This window comes from Panthera pardus, unplaced genomic scaffold, assembly GCF_024362965.1.
Source record: "Panthera pardus isolate Hobbes unplaced genomic scaffold, ASM2436296v1 HiC_scaffold_8, whole genome shotgun sequence".
NCBI lineage: Eukaryota > Metazoa > Chordata > Mammalia > Carnivora > Felidae > Panthera > Panthera pardus.
Window position 1 is genome coordinate 89,781,103 of NW_026527013.1, and position 13,366 is coordinate 89,794,468.

Below are 13,366 nucleotides of genomic sequence, written 5' to 3' on the forward strand. Positions count from 1 at the left end.
AATTTGTTCTCTGTATATATGAGTCTATTTCTATTTTGTTTATTCTCTAGGTCCATCTCTCTTTTTTTTCCCTCCGTTTGTTTGTTTTCTTAAATTCCACATATGAGCGAAATCATACTATAACTTTTTTGTCCCTTTATCTACCATGGGCATATCTTTCCTTATCTTGTATGGAAGATTGTTTGTTCTTGTTTCTATATATTGACTTTTGTAAATAATGCTGCCACATACACACACACACATATATATAATTTGAAAATTATATATATACATATATAATTTGAAAATTAGTGTTTTTGTTTTCTTCAGGTAAATATTCAGAAGTTTAAAAACTGTGTTGTATAGTATTTCTAATTTTAATTTTTTGAGGAGCCTCCTTACTGTTTTCAGTAATGGCTGAATCACGCATAGGTTTAAAAGACACATGATGAGGCACAAAAAACATCTGATTATACTGAATACACTGAGATTGTGGGGACAGTAAACATGAAACTTGTGAGTCACTGGAATTATAGTAAAGGAGGCCACTCCTATTTCTACCCTCAATTTCTAGATCCATCTGTAGCTCTTTGGGCCACAACAATTTACATTAGCTGTTCAAAGTCAGAGCCCTCAAATTACAGTGTCTGTTCCATGGCTGGCTTCTTACTTGATCCATTAATAGCTAACTTTAATGTTTTATGAAGCTATTCTAAGGCAGTGAGGGATATTATAGGACCAGTGGTTCCAAATGTCACACCTCCATTACGTAAAATGCTAAATTCCAAATTCCATGTTTATACATCAGATGCCCTGACAACTATTGGGTAGTGATGCTACCTGAAGCATAGTGAGTAGGGGAGGCAAATGAATGATAACTGATGGCAATTTCACATAAATATGAGTGGTTTTCCTCCCCTGGGTGAAAAACTTGCAGTGTATTAAACATGACATCAGTGGCTTAAATGGTCTTCATCTGGGATGAAGGACCCAGCTCGGTTTCCATTACTGAAAGATCAGACATTTTTGGTCCCAACCTCTGTTATCTTGATTGTAGCACCATGGCTACCCTGTTATTTATTCCATTATGGTGGCCGTGGGCAGAATTTCTCTGGCTTCCATTGCTCGTGTCATCCTGTCCACTCAGTTTCTTAGTACCTCCTCTATACTCTCATGAGTATTGACATACATAAGACAAAGAGTTTCACACATAGTCAATACTCACATGACTCCATTTGTATGCTTCTTTCCCACACCACTTAGTCCCTAACTTACCTCATTCCACCCTTCAGGCTCTGGATCGACTAGCCATATATATCCTTATTTTAAGCCAATATTCTCTCCACAGAAAGGAAACATGCAAGAGTACTGCTCAAAACTCTTTTGACTAAGAAGTTTTCACCATTCACTACTAGAGCCGTCCTTGAATGAAGCTTCAGCATGACAGTAGTGAATTTTTGGATTGCATTAACATATCATGTTGAACTGTTTATAAACCAATCCCAAAATTTGTCTTGTCAGTTGGTCATAGGGAAACATCTGTAATGTCTTGTAGTTGAGGGGGATATTTCAGTGCAACAGAGATAGATAAATTATAGACTAGGGCTATACTTAACACTTAGGTTAAACCCACTTGGTTGTGATAAATTAAAATTTGTATTATATTTATATATTGCTGGATGTAATTAGCTAACATGTTGGAGAATTTTAGTCTGTAGAATTCTTTTTCTGTCAAATTTTTGTCTACTTTTGGTGTCAGAGTAATAATATCAGCTTCATACAGTATCTTAAGGAGTGTTCTGTGATCTTTCAAATTTTGGACAGGTTGTGTAGAATTGTTACTGTTTTTCCTCAAACGTTTGATAGCAGTTATAGGGGTCTGATTTTTCTTTCTTGGGAAGGCTTTAAATATACATTCAATTTCTTTACAAGATACAGGACAGTTTAGCCTTTTAATTTCTTTTTGAGTGAGCTAGCTATGACTGTTTTATCAGGTTGGCCATTTCCTCTAAGTTTTTTGTCATGGGATTTGCATTGCAACCTTATCCTTGGGGTCTTAATGTTCTGCTTTTGCTGTTGTTGTTTTGATACTTCCAATGTGTGCCTCCTTTTTGTAGTCAGGTTTATCAATGTTTTTGATATTTTTAAACACAAAGATTTTGCTTCATTTATATTTTTCAGTTGTCAATTTTATTGATTTCTGCTCTTTAATATTTTCTTCCTTATACTTGTCTTGGATTTGTTATTAATTTTTAAATTTCTTAAGTGGGAAGCTTAAACCAAACCAATGTTTTATCTTTATTTTTCGCTCAAATATTTAATGGCATAAATATTCCTCTAAACACTGCTATAGCTGTATTATCAAAATTTTCATATGTATTTTTATCGTATTAAATTAAAATATTTTCAAATTTTCTTGTGATTTCCTTTTTGATTGAGTCATTCATTGTTTTTTTTTTTAATTTCCAAATATTATGAGTAATTTTTATCTAACTTCTTTTTTGTTAATTTTTCAGTTAAGTCCATTAGTAGCATAGAACATACATTCAGTAATTCCAACTCTTAAATTTGTGAAGGTTTGTTTTTACAGAGGAGAATATAGTCTTATCTTAGGGAACACAAACATACACTTGAAGAAATATTTACTGTGCCCTTACTGGGTTTTCTAAATGTCAATTACATTGGGGTGCCTGGGTGGCTCAGTTGGTTAGGCATCTGACTTTGGCTCAGGTCATGATCTCTCAGTCCATGAGTTTGAGCCCCATGTCAGGCTCTGTGCCGACAGCTCAGAGCCTGGAGCCTGTTTCGGATTCTGTGTGTGTGTCTCTCTCTCTGACCCTCCTCCGTTCATGCTGTCTCTCTCTGTCTCAAAAATAAATAAACATTATAAATGTCAATTACATCAAGTTGGCTGATACTAATTTTCATATTTTCTGTATCATTGCAGGTTATCTGAAGCTCTGTTGTTAAATCATACACATTTAGGGCTGTTATGGTTTTTTAAATAATTTATATCTTTATCATCATCTACTGTTCTTCATCTTTGGGAATATTTCTGTGCTGAAGCCCATTTAATCTGATGTTAGTATAACTATTTCCATTTTCTCTGGATCACTGTCTTCTTTGGATGCAATCTTCCAACTTTTTACACTAACCCCTTTACATTTGAAGTATGTGTTGTGTTGTGCGTGTATAGACACTTGTAGTTACGCTTCGCTTCTCTGTTTTCTAATCTGATTTTTGTGTTTTAACAGGTTTTCATAATCCATTACACTTATTTTAATGCAGATGTGGTTGTATTAAATTCTACCATCTTGCACCTGTTTTCTATCTGTTCCATCAGTTCATCGTTAGGTTTTCATTGCCTACTTTTAACTGTTAGCATTTTATTTTAATTCCCATAATCTTATTCTTTTTAAAAGTTTTTAGTAGTTTCTTTGATATTTACTTCTTTATTAATCACAGTCTGCCATCATATGACCTTATATCACCACTTCATTAGAATGTAAGCCATTTACAGTATAATCTTAATTCTTTCTTTACAACATTTGTCGTATTCTTCATACACATTTTAATTACACTTGTGCTATAAATACACACCAAAACATGACTATTTTACTCTAGAGAGTGAATTGTCTTTACATGTATTGAAAATGAAGGAAAAAAAAAAGGAAATTTGTAGTTACTTCCCATCATTCCACTTCTAACACTCTTAATTTCTTTGCACAGATCCAAGTTTGTCTCTTATACAATTTTTACTGCTTAAGAACCTTCTCTAGTATTTCCAGTAGTCCAAGTCGGCTGGCAACATATTCCTGCGTGTATCGTAGGTAAATGAAAAATCTACTATAATCTTTCAATTCATCTGTATGTAATGTGTTTCTTTTCTATGTGTGTCATAAAGATTTTCTCTTTTACTTGGATTGTGAGAGATTACATATGATATACCTAGATATGCTTACATATGCTCACATATCTATGCAAAATATGCATACATATTTTGTTTTGTTTGTTTTTTCAATCCTGTTTGCAGTTATCTGAGCTTCTGGTTTTGTGAGTCTTTCTGCTATTAATTTTGTAAAAGCCATCTATTTTTACAAACGTTTTATCCTTTTCTTTCTCTTATTCTGAGATTTCAATTATAGATATTATATATAATTATGTGTATATAATTATATTTATTCAATTATATATACTAGACTGTTTTGAGTCCATTGATTTCCTGCTTGTTTCTGTATTTTTTTCTAGCATTCCCACTTGGTTATTTGTTATCATTTTCTTCTTTATTAAAATTACTTATCTGACCTTGAAAAGTCCACCTTTTCCACTAGAGCACTTAACATGTAAATCATAGTTATTTTTAAGTCTTAAACTGCAGCTGACATTTTCCAAGGTCATCTGGGATGGATGGATGGATGGAGGTGTGTGTGTGTGTGTGTGTGTGTGTGTGTGTGTGTGTATCTCCACAACCTTACAGAAAAACTAAAATGCATATTCAAAATTAGTTTTGACCATTATGGTTACATGAAAATTAAAGCAGTGTATTAATAATGTAATCTTTAAGTTTCAATTAGCCCAAACACTCTAATTTATGTAAGTCAAAGGAAGATTATATATAACAATAATTTGGTGGCCACCATATATCTACTTAATTTCATTTTAAATTGACAGGGGTGTCATTTATTAACTTGTGGAGGGTATAATAAAACATGCCAGCAAACAGAATTGGTCTGAAATTCATTAATATCATTTTTGCCTTCTAGTTATGGATTATAAATAAGAAACTTAAAGAATAAAATGCAAAAAATCAAATGTGTTTTATTGGATTGTAAGTCGTGATTTAAACCAGTTGCTAGTAATATATTCTCCACACATGTAAAATTTTCTTACTTGATTGGGGAAAATGAATTGCTCCCGATATAGGAATCAGATTTTCTTCAGAAGGATATGACCCTCATGGCAGTAATTCTTCTCTATTACCAGAGAAATGCTCTGGCAGGGGGTATGTTTGCATTTCCATTTTTATCACTCATAATACTAAGTGTTATCTTTAAACATGACATTTAAGCTTAACTATTATATTTTCTTTTTTACACAAAATAGAAAAGATTAAAATGAAACTTTTTATTCTATACCATATTTTCCATCTAGTATATATGACCAGTGAAATTTGGAAGCAGTCGCACATTAATAACGTTCTGTTTTGAATATTAAAGCAAAATCTTTGAGTAGTTTTTGGATTTGTCTTAAAGGTCATCTAGCAGTATCCAGGGAGCTTAATATGCCAGAGCCAAATATTTGATTTTAATGTAGTACTTTGCAAGTGACCATAAGTCAATTGGCAATTGACCATACTACTTACCCTTTCTAGTTTTTACCTTTTTCTCTGGGAGAAAGAAATGGATTTTATTATGGTAATTAAGTCTTTGTTAAGCATCTAAAAGGCTATATGAAATATGTATATCTTAGCCTTTATATTAAATTGCTATAATATTCACTGATTATTACTTTTAATTTTAGTGAATTAAAATGCAACTCACAGTGCAAGAAAACACTAATACTGTCATTTCAAAATAGGATTTGTCAAATTATATGGAGTCTTCTCCCCTATTTAGTCATAGTCCTTTCAATGAACATGTAAAATTCTATTTTTACTACCAATGAAGCTCTAAATATAAATGAGGGCAATGCATTTGCATACTATTAAAAGCCTACATATGACCAATGGTGGTTGAATATCACCTCAAATTTCATTGTCTTATCCAACACAGGGATTTAGAATAGGATTGATAAAATTAAAATATATGACAATTTGATCATAAATCTTAACATAAATTTTGTAACTATCCTTAGCAAAGTTTCATTAAGAACATAATACTTAGGGGCGCCTGGGTGGCGCAGTCGGTTAAGCGTCCGACTTCAGCCAGGTCACGATCTCGCGGTCTGTGAGTTCGAGCCCCGCGTCGGGCTCTGGGCTGATGGCTCGGAGCCTGGAGCCTGTTTCCGATTCTGTGTCTCCCTCTCTCTCTGCCCCTCCCCTGTTCATGCTATGTCTCTCTCTGTCCCAAAAATAAATAAAAAACGTTGAAAAAAAAAAAAAAAAAAAAAAAGAACATAATACTTAGAAGTGAAAAAAATTCTAAAAATGATAAAAGCTATGATGAGGAAGTATCCAAGAGTAAAAAAAATTAAATGATTCAAAGACAAAGATGAGGAATTTTCCTGCTGTAAATATTTTGCAGCATTATTCCTGTTTCTAAATCTTAAATAATGGCCCTTTGGGAGTAATAATAATAATAATAATAATAATAATAATAATAATAATGCCATTCGTTTTAGCTAGCACTTATTATTGTATTTGTTATATATAACTTACTGACATGACCCCTCATCCTCTCATCTCTGAAAGACAGAAATTTTAATTTTGAAACTATTTTGTAGGTAGAAAAGAGAAGTCCAAGGGATAAACAACTTCCTCAAGATCACTCATTAAGGATCTAAACAAATGATCTTTTTTTCACAGCATTGCGTTTGATTTTAAAATTGGAAGATAGGTAATGGGAAAAAAATATATTCCTTAGCTTAAACGATTAAAATTTCACTTCCACCCCACATTAAATTTATCATCATTTTTCTTGTTTTACAAACCAGTAAGTTTGAAGGAGTCCCTGGCTTTTTATTTACCTCCTTGTTCAAATTCTCTATTACCAAGCAGGTTTTTTTTTCTCCCCTTGAAATATCCTTTACATCTGTCCTTTTCTTATTTATTTACGTCACACCAATTCTTATCCCCATCTCAAAAACACCATCATAGTCTCTCTTTGCCTCTAGCTTCAAATTCATACTCCTGCCAGCTAAGTCCTAAAACATCACATTTATCGATGACAGATGACTCCCATGATCAAATAATGAGGAAATCTCCACAGTTTCTGCTATAGTTTAGACCTTTATCATTATGTCTGTCACACAAACTAATGAAATTATTCTCATTAACTCCAAAATTGCTCCTTTCTAATATCCTAGCCTCCCTGTTTCCATAGTAATCTCAATGAAAGGCAAATTTCACTATGTTTTTTTTTTTTTTATACCAATACCAGTGATCAGTGACTTCTAGATATTAAAGGTAGATTCTGACTCTTTTTCATGTGGAGAAAACATGTTGGATTTTTCACAATTGTTATTTTTCCCTAAGACTGATTTGCAATTTTCTAATATTATATGTTGTTTCTGACCTCTGTGCATTATCATATGGTGATCTCTTGACCAGAAATCCTTTACACTATCGTTTTTCCACTTGTACTTCCTCTTTCTTTCCTCTTTCCTTTATTTTACTATACATCTCATTTTTCAGGGTTTAGCTAAGACATGTCTACTAAATCAAGCATTTTCCTGTTCTATTCTCATGATCCAGATTGGGTTGACTATATATATATATATATACACATATATATATAGTCATATATACATATACACATGTATATATATATATATATATACATATATGTGTGTGTATGTGTATATATATATGTGTGTGTGTGTGTATATATATATATATATATATATATATATATATATATGTATATAGTCAACCCAATCTGGGTCATGAGATACATATATACTGATATTGAGGTAAAATTTATTGAAAACAAGTATAACTATCTTAATGGGTAAAATTAGTGACATTTAATACATTCACAGTGTTCTTCAGTCATCCCTTATGTCAACTTTGAGAATAGTTTCATCAATCCCTTAAAAAAGGTTTGTACATGTTAAGCTTGAACAATTGGTATCATATCTCAGAATCTGTTGCCAAACCCAAGGTCGTGAAGATTTTCTCTTATGTTTCTTCTAAGAATTTTGCCATTTTACCTGGTACATTTAGGTCTTTGATCCATTTTGAGTTAAATGTGGTATATGCTGTGAGATAGGGGTCCAATTCAGTGGATATTCAATTGTCTCAGCACAATTTGTTGGAGAGACTATTTTTAACTCAGTGAATGGTTGTAGAACCATTGCTGAATTGGCCATAAATGTATGGATATTTTTATGGATTCCCAATTCTAGTCCATCGGTCTATATGCCTATTTTATGCCAGTAACACATGCTTCTGATAACTATAACTTTGTGGTAAATTTTGAAATCCGAAAGTATGAGTCCTCCCACTTTTTCTTCTTTTTCTAGATAGTTTTGTTTTAGAAGCCTCCTGCAATTCCATGTAAGTGTGAGAATTAGCTTTTCCATTTCTGAAAAGAAAAAAGCTGTTGAAACTTTAATAGGGATTTGTACCGGGTACTGTTGCTACCTTAACAGTATTAAGTCTTTCAATCCATGGCTTTTGTTTACTCAAATCTTCTTTAATTTGTTTCAGCAATATTTTGTACCTTTAAGTGTATGAATGCTTCACTACTCTGGTTAAATTTAGTCCTAAGTATTTTAGTTTTGTAGACGTTACTGTGAATAGAATCATTTTATTAATTTCCTTTTTTGGATTGTCTCTGGCTTGGGTACAGAAATAACAACTAATATTTGGGTGATGATCATGTGTCTTATACTTAACTGAATTTTCTTATTAGCTCTTTTTGTGGATTCTTAGGATTCCATACATATCAAATTATGTTATCTGCAATTGATTTTACTTTCTCCTTTCTAATTTTGATTCCTTTTATCTCTTTTTCCTGCTGAATTTCTCAGGCCAGAACTGCAGTTACAATGGTGAATAGAAGTGGTGAAAGGGGTTGTTCTTATCTTCTTCCTGATCTTAGTAAATCTTTCAGTTTTCAATACAGAGAAATAGCAGATATAGGCTTTCCATAAATGCCCTCTATCAGGGAAGAATTTTCCTTCTATTCCAAGTTTGTTGAATGCTTATATTATGAATGCATTTGCATTTTTTCAAACGACTTTTCTGCATCAATTGATATAATTGTTGTGATGGTTAATTTTTGGTGTTACTTTGATTCGGCTAAACAATGCCCACATAGGTGGTAAACATTATTCCTGGATGTGTCTGGCAGTGTGTCTCTGGAAGAAATTAGCATTTGAATCAATGGACTGAGTAAAGAATATCACCACCTTCTAAAAGTGGGTATTTTTCAATCTGTTGAGGTCCTGATAGAACAAAAAGGTGAGGAGAAGGATGAATTCACTCATTCTTGAGCTGAGACATCCTTCTTGTCCTGTCCTCAGACATTGGCACTCCTAATTCTTGGGTATTCAGATTCAGACTAGTGCTTGCATTATCGGCTCCATATCACCCCCCAATTATCAGGCCTTCAGATTCCAACTAATTATACCACTCCCTTCCTGGGTTCTGCAGCTTGACGGCAGATCATGGGACTTCTTGGCCTCCATAACTATGTGAGCCAGTTCTTATAATTAATCTCATATATATTCTTTTGCTTCTGTTTTCCAAAGAAATCTGACTAATACAATCATGTTGCATGTTTTATTGTTTTTTTTCCCCTTTATTCTATTAATGTGATGTATTACATTGGTTGATTTTTGTATGTTGAACCACCCTGGCATTCTTGGGATAAAATCTCACTAGGACAAGGTATATAATAATTTTAAGATGATGGTAACTTTGGTTTGTTAGCGCTTTATTGAGGATGTTTATAATTACATTTATTAGTATTATTTGTGGTTTTCTCATGACGTTTTTGTCTGGCAGTGATTTCTGGTTTCATTACATGCTGGTCATGAGAGAAAATAATTTGCATGATTTCTGTCTGTTTATATTTATTGAGAATTGTGTTGTGATCTAACGTATGGTCTATCTTAGAGAATACTGAAGTACCCAATTGTTATTATCAAACTATTTCTTCTTTTAAGTGTATCAATTTTTACTTAATATGTTTTGGGACTGTTATTTAGTACACATATGTTTATAATTATTTTATCTTCTTAATGAATTGATCCTTTTATCACTATATATTATTCTTCTTTGTCTCTTAAAGAAGATTCTGACATAGAATATTACCAGACATAGAATTCTTGGTTGACAGTTTTTAGTCTTTCAAGACTTCATATATGTTCTCCCACTATCTCTAGCCTCTGTGATTTCTGCTGAAATATTTGCTGTTCATCTCTTTAAGGACTTATTATATGTGACTACTCCCTCCCTTTAGCTGGGTTCACAATTGTCTTTTTACACTTTTGGTGGTTGGGTTTTTTTGTTGCTGTCATTGGAATATCTGCACTCTTTATCGCATACAGTCTCTGAAGTTTCTGTTCCTGTAGCTTAGGGTCAGCTAGTGTTTTGACAGGCACTTCCTTTGACAACTGGAGTCAAAATAAAATAGAAAATGATAGACAAAGAAAGAAAAGGAAAATGAGAAAAACAGTCTCTCAGTATTTGCAACGTGGCTCTGAGATGGGGCACTCCTTCAATGCTTAGCCAGGTCACGTAAAATGGCCTCAGGCTCATTGCTTTCACTGAGCTTAACATTCAACCAGAGGTGAAAGCTTAAGGACAACTCAGGTCTCTCTGAGAGTCTGTATTCTGCCCAGGACATATGCATGATTTCCAAATTCTCTGGTATACATAATGTCTTCAATATCCTAATTACCTAAAGAAACTCTCTCTCAACTTTGTCCTCTAAGACTCTGGGCATGGTTATTGTTTGCCTCAACTGTGAACTTCTGCCCAGATTGCAGTGATTTGTTTATTTATGTTACCATGTTTTTGAGGAATGAGGAATAACCATTGTCCCCTCCTAAGAAAGTTCTAGGTAGGTAAAACAGTATGGCCCTAGACAAGTAAACACAGACACAGTTTTTTGAGAATATGATCTTCTCTGTTCTATCTGGAACCAAGGACCAAGGGCCCCCACTAGCAACATGAGCTGCTGCTGCTTTGATTCCGATCAAGTAAGAGTAGATGGTAAAGCTAGGACAAGTAAAAATGCTGTAAAGCTTTCCAACCATTTAAAAATAGGTTTTTTCTTCATTTAGCATTTACTTTCTTGCCATAAATCTTTTATTATTTTTCAGATTTCTGACAAAGTTGGTTCTGACAATTTTCACTTGATATCTCAATTTGAAGAACATGACCTTGGAGCTGCCTGGTCGACCATTCCCATTCATGACTATTTCTATTGACCATTTTTGATTGTGTCCCAACTTTTCCTGAATCATTTGTCATTTTACCTTTAACCTAGGCCTAAATATATTCATTCATACATCAGTATTCCACTACCTTCTTAAATTTAGGGACTATCCCAAACCTGACATATGCTTACCTAAGACCATCCTAACATGACATATCGTGGGTGGTCATGGATATTTAGTAAATGAGCTAACAAGTGTGACATATAGTTGACTATAACAAACAAAAAGGCTAAATATATTTTATCATATGTAAATTTATCATTTAATCAGGATATAACAAATGGCAATATCATATTCAGAGTTTGAAATCAAATAAATTTGGTGACTAAAAGAATTTTATCATGGATTATGAAGCTAGTAAAGTTGCATTCATCAGATTGTAGACACACCCAAAAATATGTTTCACAATTTGTATCCCTTGGATTATAGCTCTAATCACTAAGGCATAATCTCTGTGAAGACAAATATTTTTTATGCCGAAAATAGCAGCAATAGGCTTTCAAAAATTCAAAAATTAAAATTGAACAACATACTTTATGATTGAAATTTTGTATTTTGATCAGTGTTTGGATTCGATTTAATTTTTTGGAAAAATAGTTTTAAATATAGAAATTTAACTTACCTTAATGATAATGGATTTATTAGCAGCATCTGTTTTTATAACGTATTTAAAGAACTTAAGAAAAAAGGACTACATTGTAAAAACAGATGCTGCTAGAAATATTTTGATTTTCATACTCCAAAACGTTTTTAGGTCTAGCAAATTATTTTATGAATATTGTCACTTGTTCTCTCAGTTTCAAATCAAATCACGTAATCATTTGCAAGATATTACAGCAGCAGTAGCTATAATATATAAGGAAGTTTTTTTATTCCTTATTATATATTTACTACGTATGATTTCATATATTTACATTTATATGATATTTATACATTCAATTATTCAAATATTTTGTTTTATCATTTAACTTGAACACTAGATAAATGGTACATTTCTTAACTTCAGATTTCATGTAGATCTTGCAAACTTACCTAAAAGCAAAAAAAAGAGGTTAGAGTGGGAGAGAGCCAAAGCATAAGAGACTGTTAAAAACTGCGAACAAACTGAGGGTTGATGGGGGGTGGGAGGGAGGGGAGGGTGGGTGATGGGTATTGAGGAGGGCACCTTTTGGGATGAGCACTGGGTGTTGTATGGAAACCAATTTGACAATAAATTTCATATATTAAATAAATAAATAAATAAATAAAGCAATAACAAAATCTTTATTAGTGTCACAGTACAACGTGTGGGTTTTTATGGTTTCTGAATTATATCATTGGTATGATCACTAACTTACCAGTAAACTATTTTCGAATTTTAAGAATTATATGACTAATCAGTAAAAAGAAGGTAATTTTAATTCTATGTAAAATAAAATTAAGCTTAAATCTTAATTGTTTTGGCTCTAATATAACTATGAAAACAATAGGTGTAATAAAAGGAAGAAATAAAAAAGAGAAAACTCAACTATTGAGCTTTTAGAAACTAATTAATTATATAGATATAGACATAGATATATGGATAGATAATTAAAGACAATTTTTTTTGCCGTTGCTCAATGTTCCCATAGGAGACATATTTACATTTATTATACTTCAGAATTAACATGCAAACACAGATACACATGCACACATAGACACATGTACACATCCCCGATACTCTAATTCTATACCCCAGAATTTTAAAAATTATTTCCTGAATGGAAAATTATAAAAGGTCAGTGTAAACATTCAAGAAGGATATACAACAAACAGAACAACAATTCCCCTGCATATTATGGTGTATCTTACACAAACAACACTTCTCTAATAATGAGTAGCTAATCTAAATAAGACAAAAAAAATTCCATATAAAAGCATTAGAGAGCTTCCAAGGTTGGTAGCCTTTAAAGAGTCAATATTCTAGGTAGAAAAAATGTAGTCACTAAGGGGAACTTCATATTCCAAGGGTGTAATTTGTAAGCAGTCTACATTGAGTGACTGGTCAACAAAGGTTTAGCAGTCTCTTAGGATTGAAGAGGTAGAAATTGAATTTCTGTGATACCAAGTCACCTAGGGATGGAAGGGTCAAGATCTAAGTGAAAAGGAAAATACAGGAAACAGGTTACTAAGATTAAAGCTCTCTTTCAAGGTCATAAGCCAATGAGAAGCAGCAACCCAGAGTCTGAGAACCTAAATGGCGTTTAGCGATCTCAGCGCTGGTGCGTGAAAACGAACAGAGTAGAATTACATTCCACCA